Source organism: Herpailurus yagouaroundi, unplaced genomic scaffold (assembly GCF_014898765.1).
Source record: "Herpailurus yagouaroundi ecotype Mexico unplaced genomic scaffold, PumYag 163, whole genome shotgun sequence".
Classification (NCBI taxonomy): Eukaryota; Metazoa; Chordata; class Mammalia; order Carnivora; family Felidae; genus Herpailurus; species Herpailurus yagouaroundi.
Genome location: NW_024412404.1, coordinates 46,094,622 through 46,119,263, shown reverse-complemented (window position 1 = coordinate 46,119,263; position 24,642 = coordinate 46,094,622). Strand labels below are relative to the sequence as shown.

The window sequence follows — 24,642 nt, the reverse complement described above, 5'->3', positions numbered from 1 at the left end:
AATCTGAGGCTCCCTTGCTTGTTAGAGCATAGCCCTGGCAGCACAAAGGATTCACTCCCATATAATCAGATCGGTCTTCTGGGGAAATCAAAAAGGGGGCAATACCCCACTTCTCTGCAGACTTATAGACCAATCACCAAGATAGGGGACTAGAAATCTGTTTTTTAAAAGTCTCCAGTGAATTTTGTCAGGTAAATTTAAGAAATGGATCTTATACAATAAAATCACAAAATTACACAAAAAATCATACACAATAAAAGATTTCTAGGCCATCAACTTAGCCTGAAAGACAATCGCTTTACCTTGCCCCACACTTATATTTCCAAGGAGTATTAGTGTCTTAGATACTGGGCTTTGCTTAAAGAATTGTTTCATCTTTGGTAACTATCAAAATCACATGACTGGAAAGGCATAGCCTCATAAACCTGTAGCAAGACTGATGGAAGGGGTTTTCCCCAATATAGAAGTGATCATTTTTGAAAGAAGTCACCCACATCTCCCCAAAGGCACTGCCACTCATAGAGAACCAGCTGCTGCCTCCATCATGGGCCAATACTACCCTTGTGGAATGGATAAAAACTATGTGTTATCACCTATGGGGCCTGGCTGATTTGAGGCAATAGCATATGGTGAACTGTTAAATCAAAATAAAACCAAGCAGAAACTTGTAGTTGCTTAGTCTCAGTAGAATTCTCAAAAGCCACTACAAATGGCTAAGCCCAGACACAGCCTTACTCCATATGTGTTTTATCTCCAGCCCAGAGGAACAACCTTATTGGGCCTGGTGTGCTGTCCAGACTTTTCTGAGGACACAGGTTTCCGTTTGTGCAGATGAGAAACTGCTAATGGTGTATCTCTTGTGCCTATTAGGAAAGGTGAAAAGTCACCTCCCACAACGACCTGGTCCCAGTAGTGAGGATGCCTGTATCTGGGGACAGGTGTCCTCATAGTGGTAGGCTGTGGTAGAGAGAAATGAAAGTTCTAGGTTCTTACCTTTTCCTATGGTAGATTTCAACAACCAGAGAGGCCAGATCCTTTAACCCTCTAACTTTGGTCCTAATGCAGACAAAAATAACAGATAAGAATTATCTTATAAAAACAAGGAAGAGAGAAACTTTGAGAAGGAGGAGTGGGAGAGAGGGAAAGCCGCCTCTCTTCTTCACATTTAAAGACATTCAGAAGTGTGGGCTGCTTGAAAATAAAAATAGCTTCTCTTTTCTTTGTTGTGCTGTCTGCAAGAGGAATGGATGTTTTCTGTCCCCTCAGTATTGTGGGGTTGTTAGATTTTGTGGGTGGCAGGTAGACGGACTTGGCATCCAGCAGAACAGGAGACACAGCAAAGTGGGGCCCCCCTCCTTTGAAGTGTTGTCCCTTGCAAGAAATGCAGGTGGGCCTCGGGGCTCTTTGCTCACTGCCTGTGTTTCCTGGAACATTCGGGAAATAAGAGGCAGGTTTCATGAGCATGTGCCCAGTTTTCCCAAGGGAGAGGGACACAGCCAGTGTAGGTAGAGCTGACACCCAGCAGAAAAACTGGGCCCCAAACAGGAGAACAGGAACCAGAGGGACAAAAATTCCAGGGGTATCCCAACCTGCCCCAACTTGAAGAGAAAACTCAGGTGTTGCCGTAAACACCTGTATTTGATTGTAATCCTTGTTTGCTTTTCTTATCATTCCACTTTTTTTCTGACTACAAAAGCAACACATACTTGATAATAATAAGTATCTAGCAATATAAATTATAATATCTAATGTGACAATCACCCATTATTAAATTACCACTTATAGATACCCACCATTAACTAGTTTTTTTTTCTTTTGATGTTTTCAGGAGCTTACAAATTAATTGTGTATGTATTTATAAAAATAATATTTCAACAGAGACACCCACCCAGAAAAATCAGTTCATACATTGAATGTTAAGCAACTTGCTTACTTTTACCCTGACAATAGATTTCATTTTTTTTTTGTTTAGACCTATGTTGCAAATCTACCTCATTCTTTTTTTTTCTTAAGTAATAGATTTTATTTTTAGAGCGGTTTTAGAGTCACAAAAAAAAATTGAGCAGAATGAGAGTACCCACATAACCTCTCCTCGTCACAATGCAGGCTCCTTCACATTCGATATCCCACAACACGGTGTGCATTTGCTACAGTCCATGAACCAATGTTAGCACATGATTATCAATCATAGTTCGCATTAGGAATTATTCAAAACGTTGTACACTTTATGGCTTTTGATAAATGGATAGTGACATGTGCTTACTATTATATCATTATACAGAGTAGTTTCTCTCCTAAAGATTCTCCATGCTCCACCTATACATTCCTTCTCCCCCTGAACTCCTGGCAACCACTGATCATTTTATTGTCTGCATAGTTAGGTCCTTTCCAGAATGTCATAGAGTTGAAATCATATAGGATTAGGCTTTTCAGATTGACATCTTTCATGTGGCCATATACATTTAAGGATGCTCCGTGCCTTAATATAGCTTGGTAGCTCATTTCCGTTTCGAGCCAATATTCTATTGTGTAAATGCACCACAGCTTATTCACCTTTTGAAGGACATCTCTGTTGATGCAAGTTTTAATAATTCTGAATAGGTGGCTATAAACATTTGTGTACCGGTTTTTGAGTAGACCTAAGTTTTCAACTCACTTGGGTTGATACCAAGGAATGTTATAGCTGAATTGTATGATAACAATATGTTTAGTTTTGTGAAAAGCACCCCGTCTTACAGTCTTTCAAAGTGGATTGTGCCTTTCATGGATCATTCCTTTGCTGCTATATTTAAAAGGTCATTGCAAAATGTAATCATTAAATTTCTTTTGTTAATCTCTAGGGATTTTATAGTTTTGTATTTTAAATCTGTGTTTCTGATCTATTTTGAGTTAATGTTTGTTAATTAATTAATTTGCATGTGGTTGTCCAGTTGTCCCAGTTGTCTTTTGAGAAGACCACCCTTCCTCCACAGAATTGCCTTTTGCTTCTTTGTCAAAGGTCATTTGACTATATTTCTGTGGGTCTATTTCTTGGTTCTGTGTTCTTTGCCAGTATGGTACTGGAACAAAAACAGACACATAGACCAGGGTAATAGAATAGAGAACCTAGAATTGGACCCACAAATATATGGCCAACTAATCTTTGACAAAGCAGGAGAAAGTATCCAATGGAAAAGAGACAGTCTCTTTAGCAAATGGTGCTGGGAGAACTAGACACCTACATGTAGAAGAATGCAACTGGACCACTTTCTTACACCATACACTAAAATAAACTCAAAATGGGTGAAAGTCCTAAATGTGAGACACGAAACTATTAAAACCATAGAGAAGAAAATAGGCAACAACCTCGACCTCAGCTGCAGCGGTATCTTGCTTGACATGTCTCCAAAGGCAAGGGAAATAAAAGCAAAAATGAACTATTGGGACCTCATCAAGATAAAAAGCTTCTTCACAGCAAAGGAAACAGTGAACAAAACTAAAAAGCAACCAACAGAATGGGAGAAGATATTTGTAAATTACATATAGGATAAAGGGTTAGTATCCAAAATCTATAAACAACTTACCAAACTCAACACCTGAAAAACAAATAATCCAATGAAGAAGTGGGAAGAAGGCATGAATAGACACTTTTCCAAAGAAGACATTTAGATGGCCAACAGACACATGAAAAGATGCTCAACATTGCTCATCATCAGAAAAATACAAATTGAAACGACATTGAGATACCACCTCACACTGATCAGAGTGGCTAAAATTAACAACTCAGGAAACAACAGATGTTGGTGAGGATGTGGAGAAACGGAAACCCTCTTGCACTGTTGGTGGGAACGCAAACTGGTGCAGCCACTCTGGAAAACAGTGTGGAGGTTCCTAAAAAAAATTAAGAGTAGAATTACTTTACAACCCAGCAATAGCACTGCTAGGAATTTACCCAAGGGATACAGGAGTGCTGATGCATGGGGGCACTTATACCCCAATGTTTATAGCAGCACTTTTAACAATAGCCAAGTTATGGAAAGAGCCTAAATGTCCATCAACTGATGAATGGATAAGGAAGATGTGGTTTATATATACAATGTAATACTACTTGGCAATGAGAAAGAATGAAATCCTGCCATTTTCAGCAACATGGGTGGAACTGGAGGGTATTGTGCTAAGTGAAATAAGCCGTTCAAAGAAAGATATTATATGTTCTTACTCATATGTGGAATTTGAGAAACTTAACAGAAGACCATTGGAGGAAGGAAGGAAAAAAATAGTTACAAACTGAGAGGGAGTCAAACCATAAGAAACTCTTAAATACAGAGAACAAACAGGGTTAATGGGAGAGGGCGTGGGTGGGGAAATAAGTGATGGGCTTTGAGGAGGGCACTTGTTGGGATGAGCACTGAGTGTTGTATGTAAGTGATGAATCATGGGAATCTATTCCCGAAGCCAAGAGACACTATATACTCAGTATGTTAGCTAACTTGACAATAAATTATATTTAAAAAGGTAGTTAAAAAAATATAACATTGGTCTGCATTGCCAAAAATTAAAATGTGTGTGTGTGTATGTATGTAATCTGAAAACTCCTTTTTTAGGATTTAGTTGTCTCTACTGTATCCTGAAGTCTCTTCTATCTCACCTGCTCAGGAAATGTAAGCCCTGAATTGTAGCTGATTTGAAGTTTAAACAGACTATACCTCAAGTGTAATGGCAACTCCAGTGTTCGTTTACCAGGCCATTAAACCTGTCATTTCCCAAGGTAGCCTACAGAGCAAAGTTTTATTTAATTGTTCAAGCATAAGAAATAAAATATAATAGGTGCCCTCCTGGTCTGAAGCATTTTTCCCGGACCTTGCCGTCAGGTAACATTTAAGTTATAGAGAAATAAATTTGGTGAGATGGCCCCATGAAGACTGAACACCACAATCAAATGGTAATACACCTATCTCAAAAGGATGATTTCAGGATAAACATGTGGCATGAAAGAATTATTTTTTCCTCACGTTTAACTACATATTTTTTAAATATTTGGAGAAAATGGTCATTAAGCTAAAATTACAAAATAAATCCAGATGAACAGGCCCTATTTCTTTGACTCACCTTTTTAGCTATTCAAGTTTCATCTGTAAGACCAGTAATCAGTGTAAGTCTAGCACTATCATTACTAGCTTCCAACAATTCTCAGTCATTCTCATCAATTGATACAGAGAAAGAAATTTTGTCAGTCAGGTTTATAAGGAATTGCAACTGTGATTACCAATCTTGAGCAAGATTTTGACCTTGGCTCCTTCAATAATTGGTGATTTTCTAGTTCCTTACAAGAGATGTAATGGAATCCCCACAAGGGTCCTGTATGAGGGACTAACACTTTGGCTTTGTGGAGGACAGATAAGTTTAAAAGGAAGATGTGTTTCTCTATTTTCAAGTACTGTAGTTTTTAATTGCAATGTTAGTTAAAGGGATAGATGTTAAAAATTAAATAATGTGCAAAGTCTGTAAAGCCACAGATACCAAGTAGATAAGTCTTAGGAGTTAGGTTGTCAGATCTGGAGGTGGTGGACTGAACAGTGATCACCAACCCTAAGGGGGCAGCAGATGACCATCTCCAGCTAAGTGTTACAGTATTCCAAAGAGAACTCAGAAGAGATGAAAATCATCAAGTTTGTTTCTGCACTTAAGCAAATAAATGGCTTGCTTTGGCCAATAAAATGTGAAAAGGTATTATTCATCCAGAAGCTTGAAAAACTGCTTGCATGGGTCCATCTCCTCATTTGGAATCCTGCTACCATGAGTACAAGCCTAGGCTAATCTGCCTGAAAGTGAAAGACCCAAAGAGTAAGGAAATGTATCCCAAATTACTAGCCTGGAGCCAGCTACCTCTCAAATATGAGGAAGTTCAACCAAAATCAGTAGAAACACTTAAGGAGCTGTAGCTGACCAGAGACAACACACACACAGTGAGTCTAGCTGGGCCTGGCATAGACCAGTAGAATTGTTCAATCACCCCACAGACCCATGAGAAATAAATGTTAACTATTGTTTAACAATGAGGTTTTATGGTTGTTGGTTAGACAGCATTAATGTGGCACTAGATAACTATCAGTCCATGGAAACTGGTCAGTAAATATTAGATATATATGGTCGTATTTCATTGGTTCTATAATGGTACCATCTTGATATTTCCAGAAGCTGTCTATAGAAGGTTTTTGCCCACTATAGTGCCAAGGTTTTGGCATTGTAACTGCCAACTGGATGATATTGACTATTATATTCCACTAATTCTAAGATGCATCCAGAACTTTGAAGATGTTAAAATGCAAAAAATCCTGCTTATTGTAGAAAATTTCACTAAGACTCCTCAGAGTAGTGTTGATTTGTGAGTATAGCTGGAGCCCAGCTCCTTAGATCCAGAGCATGCTGTGGAAATAGAGGTTGTCAGCATGATACGATGTGGAATCAGAACTTCAGGTTAATGGGAACGGGGGACCTGGAGAGTGTGTGGCAAATGATTCCCTCCATTCAAGCATGTCAGTGCTATCATCCTCTTTGACCTCCTAGGAGACCAGAGGAGGAGTATTTTCGGTGACTCATGAGTATCCTCTAAACTGCTTAAACATCACCAGAACAAAAGCTCAGATGCAAAGCTTTTTTTGCTCTTATAGTTTGAAGGTATAAAATATGCCCCCTAGGGTCTCCTTATGCTGAATTAGGATAGTGTCTAATTAAGCTGCCCATAACTGGTCCTGGGAAAGCCAGGGAGAGTTTAAATACTATAAATAAAGGCTCTCATTGTATGTTTTGCCTTTTATGTTTCCTAACGGTTTGTAAGCTAATATTTTATTCCATTACCTCCACCTTTTACTATCTTTAATGCAGTGGAGCAAACAGGGTTAACATTGGGCATTTAATGGATGTTTAACAAGCATCACAAGAAAACCAATACTGTCATTTCATTGTTATATATCATTTTGGACCAAAAACATTCCCCAGGCTGAGTCCCACCCCTGACTCCAAATAATCTTCCCCTGCTGAAAAAAAAAATGCTCTTAAAATAAAAATCTTCTCTGAGGATCACTGCAAAAATAGATGTCCCTAGACTGTTTGGGGAAAAAAAAATGATGGCACTACAGGGATCCTGACTGCCCTTTCCATAGCAAAATGCTTTAAAGGGCAGTTGTCAGTCAAGAGGAGTCAAGCTGAGTGCTAATCTGATTCTGAATACTCTTTCTGGCAAAGGATTCCCAGTACTTCCTTGTGTCCATGTCTAAGAAAGTGCCCTTGACATTATTGATTATCAGGCTGGGAATTGAGCTACTGAATATCCTCCTTGTCTAAGATACAGCTTTGGTTTCCTGCTCAAACCCCTTGTGGTTCCCTGGGAGGGCGAAGGTACTATCTAGGTGGGGTGAAGAGGAGTCTAACTCTGGCTCCACCATATACTGGCTGTGTGACCCTACATAAGTGCTCTGTTTCTGAACTTCAGTTTCTTCTTCTCTTATAAAGTATGGTGATGATTAATAATACTGACTTGTAAGGCATGGTGACACCTAGAAACAATAAGATGCAGCAGGTACCTGTGCATGGATTGGTGTATTTCCATTTTCCCTTTTTTTGTTGTTAGTTTTTTGTTTGTTTCTATGTTTTGTTTTCAATCCTGAGCCTCTCTCTCTGGGCTACAAGTACTATATCATGATGCCAACCATCTGCCTGAAGGTCCAGATTTGCTCACTCTCAAATGACACAAGTCCATGTTCCTCCCATTAGGTGGGGCACTCTCCTTTTTGATAGATTTCTGTGAAGTGACAACCAATCTAAATGACCAGCATTCATTATACTCTTAAACACAGTTTCTCTGTTTCTGAGTGTTTGTGTTGCTGACCATCCCAGTGGGCATGCTGTGATCTCTTTCCCTTCCCAGGGAAATCTTGAGACACAAGGTCTACCCCTTTGCAGCCCTGGACTCAGCAGCAACCAGCCAAGGGAGAGCAAGAATGAATCTGTGCAGCCCATCACTATCCCTGTGAACCTTGTTCAAAGACAATTCAATATGGAACTTGGGTTACCTGTGTCACTTTCATATAACAACAACAACTACAAAGGTGGCACTGCTTATGGGATCACCATAAGCATTGACATCCAAGTTTCCAGAAATTTCATGTGTCAAAGCAGGAAAACAGTGAACATTTATCATGCATTTTCTGTGTGTGCCAGGCTCTCTTCCAATGGCTACACATTTATCATTTTGTTGAATACAGCAGACCTATGATGTGAAAGGTATAATAGCTGTATTTTATATGAGTGGAAACAGATTTAGAGAAACCAGGTGTCTCACAGAAGTCTATGTAGCTACTGAGGGGCAGTGTGACTCCACAGTTCTCTCTGCTACCCTTCAACTAAAGCCATCCTCCGTGGTGCATTTGTCATTTTCAGATTCAAACAGGTTACTAAGGGAACTGGATGTGTTGGGGAAGTTCTTGAGACCTGAAAGGAAAGAGACACCTATGGTTGTGTTGTGGATGGAACTGTATCTTCAGTCACAAGTGATCACATTCAGGACCCTATAAAAGCTTTCTCAGGGGTCAAGGAACAGCAAGAGTTTCAGGTACACTATGTCAAGTGTCCAATGGCATGGAAGGGATTAAATTCCCAAGGTCATGTCTTTGGGCACCAGTGCATGGAATGTCTTCAGGGTATAAAGAGAAAGACAGATCCACATGCCCTTCCCTCTCTTGGACTCCACTGTCTACTCTGTGTCATATGTAATTAGAGGGTGTGTGTATATGAGCCCGATCTGATGCAAATTAGAAGAGATGTTCTCTAGGGGTGCCTGGCTGGCTCAGTGGGTAGAGTATGGGACTGTTCATCTGAGGTTCGTGAGTTCAAGCTCCTAATTGGGCGTGGAGCCTGCAGAGAAGAGAAGAGAAGAGAAAAAAGAAAAGACAAAAATAAAGAAAAGAAAAGAAAAAAGAAAAAAGGAATCTTCCTTCAATGCTAAGTCAAGGAATTAACTTGACATGTAATCCTCTCACTAACTGTAAAAATCAAAATAAAGGCATCAGGAACAATACATCCTGAAGCAGAAACGGCATATTTATTTCTGTTCTTACACTTTAATATCAAAACTCAATTATTTGAAACTATACCCTCTCTAGGAGATTTTAAGTTGCCTCTATTTGCCTCTCCTCAAGAAACGTCATACTTAAGCTTTGAATCTTTGGGCAGTGAGGTCACTTAAAGGTTCTTCCTGCCTGTTGGCAATGTCAGGAAGTGAAAACTAATTGTTTTGTTGAACATCCACTTTATTTCATTGATAAAATGAGGACATGTAAAAAAAATATGTTCATTGCCTTTGAAAAATCAAAATGTATTAATTAGGGTACATGTTAGGTCACAAGCTCATGCCTCAGAAATTGTTTTGTTTGAAAACCACAGAAGTAAATTTTGCTTATCTTTATCAAAAACATACATATATATATAGATATATATTTTAAGTGAGAGAGGGATTTACTGGAAAACTATCTATCATTAGCCCTGGGGGCAGGGCAGCAGGAACCACAGCTAATATTCTACCAAAGGGACAGTAAGGTTCATGCACCATTGAGTTTCAGATATTCCCTTATTCTAAGTATAATTTGATCAAGATTAAAAGTTCTAAAGAAGAAAATCTAACTGACTAAGACTAGGTCACCAACCTACATCTAGGCTTTTCCAGGAGGTAGGAAGGGAAGAATATGGCCTCGTTGGCTCTCATTTGAGAGAAGTGGCAGAGGAAGGACTTACCTTGAAGAATTCACGCAAATAGGAGGTGACTACGTTACAGAAACAGAGGTAGGAAGGAAAGTGTTGAATGCTAACAAGGAAGAAACAAATTATTTTTTTCTTCTAGAAACAAATGTACATATCATGTTATGTGTGTGTGTCTTATATAACATAAGTTTCTAAACACTGTATTTAAAATGTCTTTCATCTCAGTTGCAAAAGAGTAACCATCTAGCTGCAATAATTTGGGTGCTGTATCTTTTCACAACTGGTAATGCAAACGGAGCCACAAACTGATTTTGTTTAAAACTAGAGTTATCCCATAATGGCTTTCTTTAAGGGACAGAAGCTGAATATGTACTTGAACTCCCTTAGGGAAGGGAGGTCTGAATTCTGCCTTCAGGAAGCTTCTGTTTTGAATAGATCTCAATGGAGGATTCCATCACAGGTGCCATTACTTCCACCAGACAATTATCCCTTAAGAACCAAGTGTACTGGGATCCCTTTCTCTTTTCTTTCTCTTCATGTGTGTGAGCATGTATGTGATGCTTGTTTGCAATCACATATGCTATTCCAACTCTGACTGGTATGCTTGGTTTTATCCTCTTTTCTAGGGAATTAAGTAACTCATATTTGTTAGTTGAATACATGCTAGGAGCCACTAGCATCTGTTTTAGAATCTACTTCTGGTGATGAGGCTTTCCGTAAGGATCACCAGCCCAGCACACGTTTTCCTTGTCCAGAAATTCACTGGGGCATAGAAATCTCATGCTTGTTATCTTTGTCCTCTTCTTTCTTGCGTATGGGTCATTGATCCCCTACTACTCCAGACTTTCTGGCAATTTTTAAGCACTTCTGATAAAACTCAATCTGACCTATTGTTACTTAGGGAAATTGACACTCTTGTTTGTTATTTATAACTGTGGATGACAAGCATGAAAAAAAACACACCTTTCCCACTTTTTATTCTTGTCAAAGTACATCAATAATTGGTATCTGTGGCTTTTGTGGGCACCTCTGGGAATCTGCCCACAGGAGTTGGCAATCAAGGAAAGCAAAACCAAAGCCCAGAGATTCTAGTTGGGCTATAAATCGCAGAGCCAGGGAATATACGGACTCCTTGCCCTGTGGAACCCAAGCTTGGGGATTTCAAGACCTGATCAAAATTTTGAGTATAATTTGGGGCTGACTTTGACAAGGTATCAGTTTAAGATTAAAATAAAATAACAAAAACAGCAAAATAAATAAAACATCAAAACCAAACTTCCAGCAGTCAACAAAAGATTTCCAAAAAGAACATTTTTTATCACCAAAAGGATGGAAGCACATCATCTCAAATTAAATGACAGTAATTTATTTTGAATAAATTTAGCTTTATGAAAAACAGACTTTATTTTCTTACTTTTTTCTTATATTTAAAACATGCCTCACTAAACTCTTCAACATGACACTCTACAATAAAGATAAATCTCATAAACCTAATGGTGAGTGAAAGAAGCCAGACACAAAATAGCTCATACTGTATAGTTCCATTTTTAGAAGTGATATAAACAGGTGGAGCTAATCTCTGCTGATAAGAGTCTGGGCAGTGGGTTATCATCAAGAGATAGATAGGGAGGGTCTAGGGAGAGACTGGAAGGGAATGAGGTAAGGCCCATTTCTAGGGTGCCAGTAGTATTTGTGTGCTGATTCAGGTGACATTATACTAATCTACTCATTTTGTGAAAATTCAGCAAGCTGTCCATCTTTTACATGTACTTGGTAATATACTGTGATTCAATTAAATAAAAAATAAAGGATTTGTCATCATATTCCTGTATAAACCTATAAGCATTTTTGAATCACTGATTCTGGTTTGGTTTCCCTCTTGACAGAAAGGAAGACTGTCTAGTTCAAAGTGAAGCTAACCAGTGATCTGACTGGGAGCAGAGCTTTCTCGGCTTAGTCCGGGGGCTTTGCCACGCTGCCGGGTCCCTCATCCTGAGATAACCATTGTATTTGAAAAGTCTCTGCAAGGAAGGGCCCAACTTATACTAGTGTGTTTATTCAGGTGCCAGACACTCAGTAGACACCCCATCTTTACTTACTAAGTGAGGTCTAGAGTGCATTTGGCTGTTACTTGTCTTTAACCAGGGAGCTAGGCAATTCTTGCTACATAGCTGTCTCGTTCACACTTATATATCTTTTGGCCATCATATTATCTCTTTAAGAAAATTAATTTCTGGGGTGCCTGGTGGCCCAGTCGGTTGAGCATCCTACTCTTGATTTTAGACCTGGTCATGATCTCATGGTTCATGAGACTGAGTCCCCTGTTGGGCTCTGTGCTGACAGCATGGAGCCTGCTTGGAATTCTCTCTCTCTGCCCCTCTGCTACTTGCACGTGCATGTTTGTGCATGCTCTTTCTCTCACTAAAGGACTCCTTCTGGGTCCTTCCCTTCTGCTCACAGATATGGTCAATATTCCTCTTAGAGAACAAATGATAAAAAAAATAGCAAAGCAAAATAAACAAAAACAGCCCCTTTCTTTGTCTCTGATAGTGTGCCCTCAGATATATATTGGGTGTCCATCCTGTGCCCACATGCCAGCCCAGGCAACAGTCAGTTCCCAGTCTCCCTCTTTGGCTGCTTCTTTACATCTTCATACTTTTTGAAGAAGACATGTAATTGTCAATTCTTCCTCTTCCTCATCTTCAATTTTCTCCTCAGTCCAGGACTGTCTGGCTTCTATTCTCACAGGTCTGCAAACACTGTTCTTTTAACGAATGCCCATGTCCTCTTGGTAGGGCCTCCCTACATCCTAACTTTCCTGGTATAGTTACAGTATATATACCTGTGGTCCTGCAGCTCATATTAATGAATCTCTATTTTTATTTTTTTTTACATTTTACAGTTTATTTATTTTGAAAGAGAGAGAGAGCATGGGAGGGGCAGAGAGAGAGAGAGAGAAAGAGAATCTTAAGCAGACTCCATGCCCAGCACAGAACCTGATGTGGGGCTTGATCTCATGAACCATGATATCATGACCCAAACCAAAATCAAGAGATGGACGCTTAATTGACTGAGCAACCCAGGTGCCCCAATGAATCTCTGTTTTTAAATTCACAAAAATATCACAGATTGAAGAATTGTGATCAGTACTACATCTTAGTCACTATATAAATGGCTATTACTGAGTCCGCTTTCTTATTGGCAGCTGTCAACCTTGGGCATACGTGCATTAAGGCTGTAAGCATAGGCTTTGGCACAGTACCCTGGGTTCAATTCCTAGCAGCCTTGTGTAGGACCTGTGTGAGTTTAGGCAAGTTACTAAAGTACTCGGATCCTCAGCTTCTTCATTTGTAAAAAGGGAATAGTAATAATAGTGCCTACTTCATAATGCATTTACATACATTCAATAGGAAAAGTATCTAAAATGTGTTGTGCGTTACCTGGGACAATTAACATTCAATTTGTGGGACCAGTTATTATTGCATCTTCCTGGTTGAATCTATCCCATGTTCTTCAGTGTTTCCATGTTTTGAGAGAGTTTGTATGACAGAATGCATGTGCAATTGGGGGGGGGGGCAGAGGCAGAAGGAGAGAGAATACCAAGTCGGTTCCACGCTCAGCACAGAGCCCTATGCTGGGCTCAGTCTCATGTCTACAAGATCATGAACTGAGCTGAAATCAAGTGTCAGATGCTTAGCTGACTGAGCCACCCAGGTGACCCCACCATAGTGTTTTGGTTTTGTTTTTGTTTTTGTTTTGTCTTCCATGATGGTTCTTGGAATCCTTCTGTCCAATCACCCCTTACTCACTTGGTGTCCATGTTTATCATTTCTGTGTTTGACTCTACATTTGTGTCTTATGGTTAAGCCTGTGGACTGAGCAGCCTAACTTCATGGGTTCATAATTTCAGATCTGTCACTTAGAGCTGAGTGTACTTGGACTCGTTATTTACCTTTTGTTGCTTTGATTGCCATAATTAGAAATGAGATTTATAGCAGTATCTAACTTCATAGCTGCTACCTATTTCACAGCCGTAATATTATAAAGATTCAGTGAGCTAAGGCATGTATCAAGTGCTTAACATGACACATGGAACAGGGTATACAACCACAAAATGTTAGCTATTGTCATTTTCAGTCATCAGATTTGGTATTTTGGCCTTGCATTCATTCCCTCCTTTCCCCTGCCCCCATATAGGCATCTATGTTTAGTCCTGTGCATTTGTTCTCTGTGGAGCCCTCACAAACACCACCTCCCGCCCCACCTTTCCCTACCTTCCACTCTTACTCTGGTTCAGACCATTGTTCCTTCTTTCTGATTTACTAGAATAACTTCCTAATTTGTTTCCCTGCCTACACTCTGTTCCCATTCAACCTATTGTCCATAGTAAAGGAGTTGAATTTTTCCAAACCGTATCATGTGCTCTTTGACACTAAGAACTCCTGTGGTTTCCCTTTGTCTACCGATTAGATTTCAAACTCTAAGTTCTGCTGTTCAAGCTCTCCTACGTCTAGACCTTATTCACCTTTCAAACATTATTTCTCTTTTGCTCAATTGCTGCATCCAGTGCCTAACCAAATGGGCCCGTTTTCTCTTCCTCATGTTTGACTGCAGTTACCCCATTGAAGACTTTGTTTCCATTGTTCTGTAATTTTCAATACCCTCCCCTCTCTAAATGCCCAGTTACTACCATCTTTTAAAATTCAATTCAGATGTCACCTTCCCTTTGACTTCCCTGATATGTCCTCTGCCCCTGAAATGGAAAGTTTCTCTCTAACCAGTGCAAACCTCTGAGATATTGTCTAACTCTTCGCAATAGGTGCAATATTTTCTACCATGTGTTGAAGACAACTTTTTCCCACAAGAACAGCACCTGCAAATGCTTATTCTCCTTGGCTCTCTGTCGTCTGTCCTTCATCATGCAGTTTACATCAGTGTGTCCGGGGAAGGGAGGGGAGTTGCTTGATTCCATTAACCTCGTTGTGTGCAAGAATTGAACCAGGCTCTGTGAAGGCCACTACAAAAACCATAAGAGCCTCTATTTCTGCCTTTCAGGTACATAAAGCTGAATTGAGAAGAGGGCATACACATGAAAATGACTTAGGGACACAAACAGGTGCAGATTAATGAAGTACCCCAGGAATTGGTAAGTGCTGAAAACACGCAGAGTCGGGACAGCCCATCGGCTCTGTGGAATAATGGGTGAAGGGTTGGCAGAGAAGGGGGGTTTTGCAGAAGGAATAGAAAGAAGAGGAACAATATAGTATTGCTGGCAAAGAGAAGGAAAGTTACCCTGGTGTGTAGGAGCAAATGGGCAAGGTGCAGCACTGTCTATCTCCTCAACTACCTGAGGGACAAGGCTGGCTCTGTCCTGGAGCAGTTTAGGCCCAAGTCAAGATATTCTCCACCCCCAGCTCAAACACTGAGGAAATCAATCTTATGTTTAATGGTAAGAACATGCATTTTAGAGTCAGACATACTGGGTTACTTCTTCTTTTACTTATCAGGTGTGTGATCCTGGGCCCATCAGTTCACCTCACTAAGCCTCAGTTTGCCCTTCATCACAGGTCAGGGTTTAAAACATGGGTTTTGTGGTAGATTAAATTCTACCATTCCTAAGTTCTGCATCCGTGGCTTTGGGAAAGTCTCCTAACCTCTCTGATCTTCTTCATCTTAATAGGATGGCCATAAGAGTGACTGAAATAGTGTATGTAAGGGTCTTCTATATCATAAAAAAAATCAATGCATTTTATTTTTGTAAAGATTTATTTAAATTCCCGTTCATTTCAGATATACAATATAGTAACTGAACACTTCCATACAACACCCAGTGCTCATCACAACAAGTGCTGTCCCTCATCCCATCACCTATTTAACCCATCCCTCCACCAGTCTCCCCTCTGGTAACCCTCAGTTTATTCTCTATAGTTAAGAGTCTGTTTCTTGATTTGTCTCTCACTTTTTCCCCCTTTGTTCATTTGTTGTGTTTCTTAAATTCTACATATGAGTTAAATTTTATGGCAGTTGTCTTTCCCTGACTGACTTATTTCACTTAGCATAATACTCTCTAGCTCTATCCATGTCATTGCAAATGGCAAGATTTCATTATTTTTTATGGCTGAGTAATATTCCATTGTGTGTGTGTGTGTGTGTGTGTGTGTGTGTGTGTGTGTGTGTGCTTGTGTTTAAAATCTTATACCGTAATCTCCTTTATCCATTCATCAGTCAATGGAAACTTAGGCTGTTTCCATAATTTGGTTATTATAAATTTTTTTTAATGTTCTTATTTATTTTTGAAGGAGAGAGAGAGACAGAGCACAAGCAGAGAGAGAGGGAGACACAGAATCCAAAGCAGGCTTCAGGCTCTGAGCTGTCAGCACAGAGCCCGACGTGGGGCTTGAACCCACGAACCATGAGATCATGACCTTAGCCGAAGTCGGACGCTCAACCGACTGAGCCACCCAGTGCCCCTGGGTATTATAGATACGCTGCTATAAACATTGGGGTGCACGTATCCCTTACATTACTATTTTTGTTTTCTTTGGGTAAATGCCTAGTGGTGTAATTGCTGGGCTGTAGGGTAGTTCTATTTTAAAGTTTTTATGAGCCTCCATAATGTTTTCCAGAGTGGCTGCACAAGTTTACATTCCCACCAGCAGTGCTAGAGAGTTACCTTTCTCCACATCCTCACCAAAACAATGCATTTTAGAGGATATTATCAACGTTATTCCTTATATCCTTAGAGTCAATAGCATCTTCTATGAAATGGAAAGCTAATCATTATTTACAGAGAATGTTGTGTGAGTTTAGTGAGCCATCATCCAAAATTCTGGGCATTGAGTGGGCACCCGATAAATGAAGGGTTGGTACTACTCCAAGACAATATATACCTGAGATCTTCCACTGGATGTCTGGTACTAAACATAGTTTCTAATACAATGTCAGTGTAAACTACTGTCCAGACAAAAAGAGGGACTAGGGAAATAAAATTTTAGTGGGAATTATGGGTCATGCACAGCTGATAGATGGTAGATCTCTATGGACTAATGAATTGTGCAAATTATTTCTGCCTTGTTGGAGGCCATTTTCATTAAATATGGAGAGTATTAATAAGGCTGTAGATTCTAACTTTCTCCAGACGATATTCTTCTGTTTTATTTACACCTTATTTGCAACAAATTCATGTTCTTGCACCCATATTCTCTAACTCTATCCTTTGATTCTTATTTTATTATGGATTTTATCACTTAATATATAAAACTGAAATATTTGTAGACAGAGTCACCTTGCTTTTAAGAAAGTGCTTTCTATTAGAGTCTAAGGCATGGTGTGTTTCCTGGCAGTTATAATTATTGACTTTTTAAAATGTTTATTTATTTTTGAGAGGGAGAGAGAGACAGAGTGTGAGCAGGGGAGGGGCAGAGAAAGGGAGACACAGAATCCAAAGCAGGCTCCAGGCTCTGAGCTGCCAGCACAAGCCAGACATGGGGCTCGAACTTACCAACCATGAGATCATGACCTGAACCAAAGTCGGATGCTCAACTGACTGAACCACCCAGGTGCCCCTGGAAAACTTTAATTAGATCCTGGAAGGGAGGAATAATTCCTTGGGTTAAGTTACACAGAAAAAAAGAGACAAAAATGAAAAAAAAAAAAGTTCTCTAAAGAATGAAGAAGGGAAGGAAAAGAAGTTTAGTCATGGCAATTTAATCAGCTTAGCTAAACTTTATCAACTTGCAATCTCGGAAGTGGCTAGCAACTTCATTTGCAAATGTTTATTATGTACCTCCTAAATGCAGGCAAGTGAAGTGCTACACTAGGTAGGGTGGGAATTAGAAGGATAGGGCATAGCCTCTGCTCTCAAGGAACTTCTATCTTAGTTGTAGAGGGAACTAGAAATTAGTCTGTAGAAAACAGGCCATGATGTTGAAGGAGTTTGGAAACTGGTCATCTGAGAAATGATGAAAAGATGTCAGAGTCATTGCTTTGGAGAGATTAAGTGGGAAGGTAGTTTCAGAAACTAAATGGCTACTATTAGGAAAAGTTTCAGATTCATTTCATGTGGCTCCAAGAGGCAGAATTAAGACTGATTAATTTACTATTTCAACCATTTTAGTCATTAAATAAATACTTACAAAATATCAACTAAATGTCAGATAGTGTTTTAAGTGTCACAGAGGAAAAAAAAGCAAAAAAAAAAAAAAATCTATGCCCTAATGATGGGAATTCCCTAAAGGATTCAAAGGATGTTTGCTTCAGGAGTTGGACTTCTTCAGAATCCGAGCTTTTCAGCAATGAGCTTCTTATGGAGGTAGGATCAAAAATTTCTCAGAGCTTTCAAATTGTTTATACACAAAAATTCAACATATTGATTGATTGATTTAGCAAATATTACTATTTACTATAACCCACAAACCATACCAAGTGATGGGAATACAGAGATAAATAAAACACAAGTGTTATCTTCACAGACCTTACATCCTAGATGGAAGGAGAGACACAACAAACATTTGTACAAATAAACATGATAGTTTCAGGGATGATTCATGTAAAAATTACAAGGCATCCTTTATAATTGTGATAAGGAGAATCTGAATGGGATGCTTTAAATTGGATGATCAGCTTGCAGACCAGTTCCCCATGCCAGTGATTGCCCTCAGCTGAAGAGGGCAGTCACCCAAGACCATGTTCCCTTCCAGGGAGGGAGGTTTATGGGGAGAGTTCACATGCAATGACTCACCAAGTAAGTATATAAAGACCTAGATACCTCATTCTAATAAGGTACAACTATGCAGAGCCTTCTTCTAAAACTCACCACAGTGTTGCCTGAGACTTTCATTGAGATGGCATCACATTTCTACCTCTCCTTCTGACCAACTCTGTTTTCTTCACTTCCCTTCAGAGTTTCATCCTGAGAACACTCCCCAGTAAATTTCCTGCATGCAAATTTCTGTTGTAGAGTTGGCTTCCCACAGTCTGCTTTTACATGGCCTATGACAGATGTAATTGATAAGGAGTTAACTGTGCAAAAAATACATTGGTCTACTCAACCATTTAAATCAATGAAATTGATGACAATATGGTACTATTATTAATACAAGTCCAAGAAGATAAGATCTTTTTTTTTTCTGATTTCCAAACAAATATGATCCTAGCCAGCTGTCCCCTCATAGATGTTCTCTGTGACCAAGACTGCCTTAGCATTCCCTCAGCGTTACTCAACTTCAGACAAGTTTCCCTTTGACAAGAGGCCCCTGACTTCCATTTTCTTCAAGCATTTGCTTTAGAACACTTGGAATTATAAATGTTTTCTCTGCCCTTTAAAATGTAAAGCCTTCCTTGCCAGTTTTATAACCCAAGAATGTCTTTGTCAAGGACAGGAACTCTCCCTTTGAAATATGATCATCAGGGAAGATAGGCATATTACCTTGCAGTCTCTGTGAGTGGGCAGGAGCCTAACTTCAATTAAGCACCAATTAGCAGAAAGTGATGGTGTAACCACATTGACCAAACTCTATCCCAATGCCCTCCAGTAGTTTTCCACGAGCTCACCAGCTGCTTAAAAAACAAACAAACAAGCAAACAAACAACACACACACACACACACACACACACGACTTCCTTGTCTGTTGAACTGCTTCTGGTGAATTTATTTCTTTGACACCTCCTTTCTCTGACAATCATTTTAGCAAGCAGGGAGGCTGGCAAGGGAAAAGTAGCTAGAATTAGCAAAGCTTGATTCTTCCAGCAGTAAACTCTCAGGTTTTTATATTATTCATTTGAATTCCTCCTGGTCAGGATCCCAGGAGACTATAAGAGTCCCTGTAGTTAAACTTCTATAAGGGCAGCCATAATAAATCTGCTGATATCTCAGACACCCAACTGGATAATGAGGTGGAAAAGAGCTGGCCTTGGAGAGCCAAGCATGGGAATGAAGCTTGGGCTCTGGTGTGGCTGAACGGGCAGTTGAGATTTGAGGCCTCAGGATCTACATTACCAAGCTCCAAAACTGATACTGAGCATCCAAAAGTATGATTAACTTGGCTATTTCTAAGGGCTCTTCCTATTCTGATGATTCTGTATCAACTTCTTTAAGCATCAACATGGACTTCCAAGAGTTCATTTGTTGTGGTTACACAGTTGTCTATTGAGCTGATACACTGAAATTTACCTTACAACCCCCCACTAGAATTTGAGTTACCTATTCTTTGCTATTTGTTGTTTGTTTGCTTGCTTGCTTGCTTCAAGGTTATTTTTCACTAAGGATTCACTATCAGTGTTGGGATTACCAGGTCAAAATGCATATCTTGTTTATGTTTTTGTTACCTCTTCAGATTGCCCTTTTAAAAGATGGAAAAAAGTTCATTTGCTGCCAGCACTGTATATACCGCTACTCTACAATCTTCTCCAATTCCCTTTATGTAATTTAAATTTGCTGTTTTCGTCATTTGTTTGAATGGACCTGGTAATTATTTTAAAATAATTTTAATGTATTTAATTACTGTTTAGTCTATTTGTTCTCTGCAGGTAACATGACAGCAAAGACTCTTGACATACGTTTCAGATAATTGTCCTTGGGCACAGCCCTCTGGTTTCATCTTGTCCTTGGCTAAGTGTAAAGGATTCTTTCTGTGGTTATTTAATTACTGTGGTATGAACAATGGTAAAGGAGAGATCTCAGAGGAACGAGTGCCAAGCATGGAGAGGTATCTAAAGCAGGACTTATTTCTGAGCTGTGAGAGAGGGACCCTCTAAGTTAGGGAGATACACATTGAACCTGATTCCTGTACTCTTTTCTCCCCCAATCAACTATGTGACATTATGTTAAAATCAAGTAAGAGCAGCTCAAAAAATGTAAGAAGCCCTCTAGAGGTCGCTTCAGTGTGAGGCAGCCAGATAGGAATGGGAAAGAGTATTGGGATTGGTAGGTTACAGGCTAACTGTATGTATATGAGAATTAGTTTATTCATATTAAACAAGCAAACAAAACTGTATAGAGATAAACATCTTGCAAAAATATTACACATAGTTTGAAACAATTGAAACAATATGCAAGAGTATACATTTTTAAATAATGATCATTTTCCCGTTTTATTTCTGGGAGGCGTCTTGTGTTAAGTTCTGTGTACTTATATAGAATTTTAAACATAATTTCAAATATTATTATGAAATATATTCATACAAGAAACAATAAGGATTGATGTAATGAATATTTCTTTACCTGTTTTTACTTTACCAAATTTATCAAACTCCTGTATTTCAGATAGTTCCACATTTGTTTTCTTTTATGCCCATACACATTATGTAGTAGGTTGAGAAATTTTTCATTCCATCTTTCTTTCTAAATATACTCATAGTCTGTATACAATTCCCCTTCTGGCATTTTCCCAAGTCAGTACATCTAGGATAGTCATTTTCAAACTGACCACACATTATAATCACATGGGAGCTTAAAATAAATCTTCATATTTATGTTAAGATGTTTAAAAATGTAATTGAGAGCTTCTCAGTCTTTGCTGGATATCTACATAATTTCAAATTATGTGCCCCAAATTACTTAACTATTACAAAGAGGACAAGGGTGACCTCACAGTAAAAAGGTCTGGATACCACCTTAATTATGTTATCAAAGATAACATTACCAATATTAGGACAAGATAACATCAGTGTGCTTCCTGACATGATGCACTGAAAGCACATAACATCACTTTTCTAATGTTCCTATCAGAAATTCATAAACTAGATCTAATCTTGAGGATAGCCAAGACAAACAGGACAGTCTACATAATAACTGTTTTAATACTCATGGCCAGCACTTGTGTTTGAAGTAAAATGAAAGAACTATAAACTAGTCCTCCCATTTAGTGACTGCTCAAAAGAAGTTACTTTATAAACACACGTAAACAAATGTGAAAGAGGGAGACTAGGGAACCTAATAGGCACCTTCTCACTCTTCAGACATAATTTCTTTTTGCTTTCAAGCATATATTCTTATATTCTTGATCAGATAATCTCATTACCAAATATACACTTAGCAATGTACTATCATAATTTATGTATCAATATATCTTCTTTTGTATGTGATTTTTGAATGTTTCATTGTATGATTACATCATAATTATCTAGAGTTACTCCTACAGGGTTTATTGTAGAATAGAAAATCCTCCAGGAAATGCTATTCTATTATGGATATTCTATATTCCAATGCATCTGCTTAATTTTTGTCTTAGGCTAAATTGTAGGATTGGAATTACTGATCAAAACCTTTTTTTTTCTCGACTGTTTTCCAATGGCTATGGCATTTCACGTCAGTTTTATATTACGTATAAGTGAGATAAAGAAGCATTTTATGTATTTATCTAAGCCAGTAAAAAATTTGTATTAGAGAGATCTAAGTAAAAAGATTTTTGGCAGAATTCTAGATATGAACATCTAGATTGACCCAGCGAACAATTCAGAGTCCCCATCAAGTGTATATACATTGAATAGTCTCCTTATCTGTCAGTGATGTTCTTCCAAAGAGACTTATATTTTCTAAAAGAGTCACCATTACACTGAAGAGCCGTAATTTTTAGAATGGAATTTTAGTACTATTTTATAAAATCATAACTACAGCAATGAATTATTATGAAATGCTAATATAAAGATACATGGTTCATTTCTCTCTCTGGATCTTCTTCCTTTCCTATTGGGTGCATTTCAAAATCATGTGTCTGTACAATATTGGGTGACAAAGACAAACGTGACTTTTCACTTTGAGAGTACAATTCCTGTTGACTCCTAACGATCATGTCTAATTTTTCTCTGTTTATCCTTTCTTTCCTCTTTCCTTTCATCCCTTTCCTCACTCCTTTCCTCCTTGTCCCTCTTCTTTCTTTCCTCCCTTCTTCCCTCCCTTCCTCCTTCCTCTCTTCTTTCTTTCCCTCCCTCCTTACATGCAGTTGAAAACCATCTGCTTAATAATTAGCTGTGGAGTTTGGACAAGTATTTTTGTAATATTCTAGGTAGAATAAGTCCACATTTTACTATTGGAGGAGAGCTGGAGTTACCTGATGGTGATGTGCGTTCATTTATACTCATTCTTATTAGGTTTGTGTTTGTTTATTATTTTTTTTTGTTAATGTTTATTAAAACATTGGGTATCCATACTCTTTCATAAGACTAGAACCAAAGTCATAGACTATCTAGTGAAGAAAGTGTTCGTATTTAGTGTTGGAATTTTTATTCAATATGGAGCCTAAGGATGGATTGTGATTTGAGTAAGTTTATGGTCAGGCAGTGGTAGCACCTGGACCAGATTCCAGTTCATTGTGATTCCTAGATTAATGCTCTTTTTCTACTCTCTGTTCCCTGACTTTTTATTTCTTTTCAATTACTATTGGGTATATCCAAGAATTATGCATCCTTTATTGCATTTTATCAAGAATCTTTCTTTTTCCTTTCATTGTCTTAATTTTTCTTTTCTCTTTCTTTCACTGCAAAGAATGTAAATCTAAAGGCTACCAGTTCCTTTCCGTAACAAAACCTGCTCTCAATTCTGTTTTCTCCAGGCTATATACAAGCACTGTGTGTAATACAGTGATATCTGTTTGAAGCCCAGGACATGGAATATGGAACCGGGCCTCCACTCTCCACCCTTGAATAAAAATTCCCCTGTCCTATTTGCAGAATATTCCTGGCAAATTTGGATCCTAGGAACGTACATGGTCTGTAAAGGATTTCCTCAGTTTTTGCTGCACATCAAGTTCCTGTGCTAAGTTATTTTTGTGTGAATTGTATCTCTTAACACAGTTTGTACAACAATCCCTTTAAGAGATGGTATTATACCTAATTTATAAATGTGGAAAACTGAATATCGGAGAGGAAATGATAATAATTTATGTTTTAGATAATGCATGATGGACCTAGAATCTGAGGAGCAGTCTGTCAGACTCAGCCAGCTGAAGCTTGATTCCTTCTGTCTTCAGTTTCAAGTGTGTGCGTGTGTGTGCGTGTGCGCACATGTATGCCTGAGTATGTGTGTGACTGCATATGTCTGAGTCCATCCACATATAGGTGATATTTGTATCTGAAATGTGTGCATGTGAATCCATACATATACGTGAACAGGTGTATCCGAACAAGGGAGAGACGATATTATAATTTCAAGGGATGTGGCTTCTCGTACAAAAAGGAAGCCACATCAAAGGAAGACTAACCTTTGAATAGTCTAAGCATCTCTCAATACAAGTAGAGCAATGCCTATTCTCAGTCTTTTCCAGGGGAGGAATAGGCTCTCATTTCATTTTTTTATAGGAACATCTATCCCTAGCCGGCAGTTTATGAGCAGCTTTCTGTGGTGGGCAGGAGCGCTGGCTCACTATAATTAATTCCTTTCTCACCCCCACACTTGAGAGTGAGAAATGAAAGGGCACTAAAGGGAATGCAGTTACAACCCACAAAGGAGCTACATAAAATGTTACCTTTTGGCTCAACACACCGCTCCCTTCAGGAGTCCTATTCCTAAGTCCCCATCTCAGCACTGAACACCAAGTTTATTGCTGGCTGAGACCCAATGACAGATTCGTTGGCAGTCACTCTCCAAGATTTGGTAGGGATATTCATTAAAACTTTGCTGAAAGTAAAGATTTTGTGCCAAAGGTTTTCCCTTATACCATATGTGTTATGTATAAGATAAATAAAGGCAAAGAAAAGAGATGAATTATTGGTGGAATTTAAACCTTGGAGTCAGGGGCGCCTGGGTGGCGCGGTCGGTTAAGTGTCCGACTTCAGCCAGGTCACGATCTTGCGGTCCGTGAGTTCAAGCCCCGCGTCGGGCTCTGGGCTGATGGCTCAGAGCCTGGAGCCTGTTTCCGATTCTGTGTCTCCCTCTCTCTCTGCCCCTCCCCCGTTCATGCTCTGTCTCTC

General features: G+C 39.0%; 1 long non-coding RNA gene across 5 annotated transcripts in view; it reads left to right on the top strand.

Moving 5' to 3' along the window:
- Positions 1 to 24,642, top strand: part of LOC121037208 (uncharacterized) — a 186,369-nt gene that overhangs the window by 23,813 nt on the left and 137,914 nt on the right. For 2 of the 5 annotated variants that reach the window (XR_005793648.1, XR_005793645.1), the window contains exon 5: positions 14,791 to 14,881. The exons of the other annotated variants lie outside the window; for them this stretch is intronic. This is a non-coding gene — a long non-coding RNA (uncharacterized LOC121037208). The remainder of the gene's footprint in view (positions 1 to 14,790; positions 14,882 to 24,642) is intronic. 5 annotated transcript variants of the gene reach the window in all.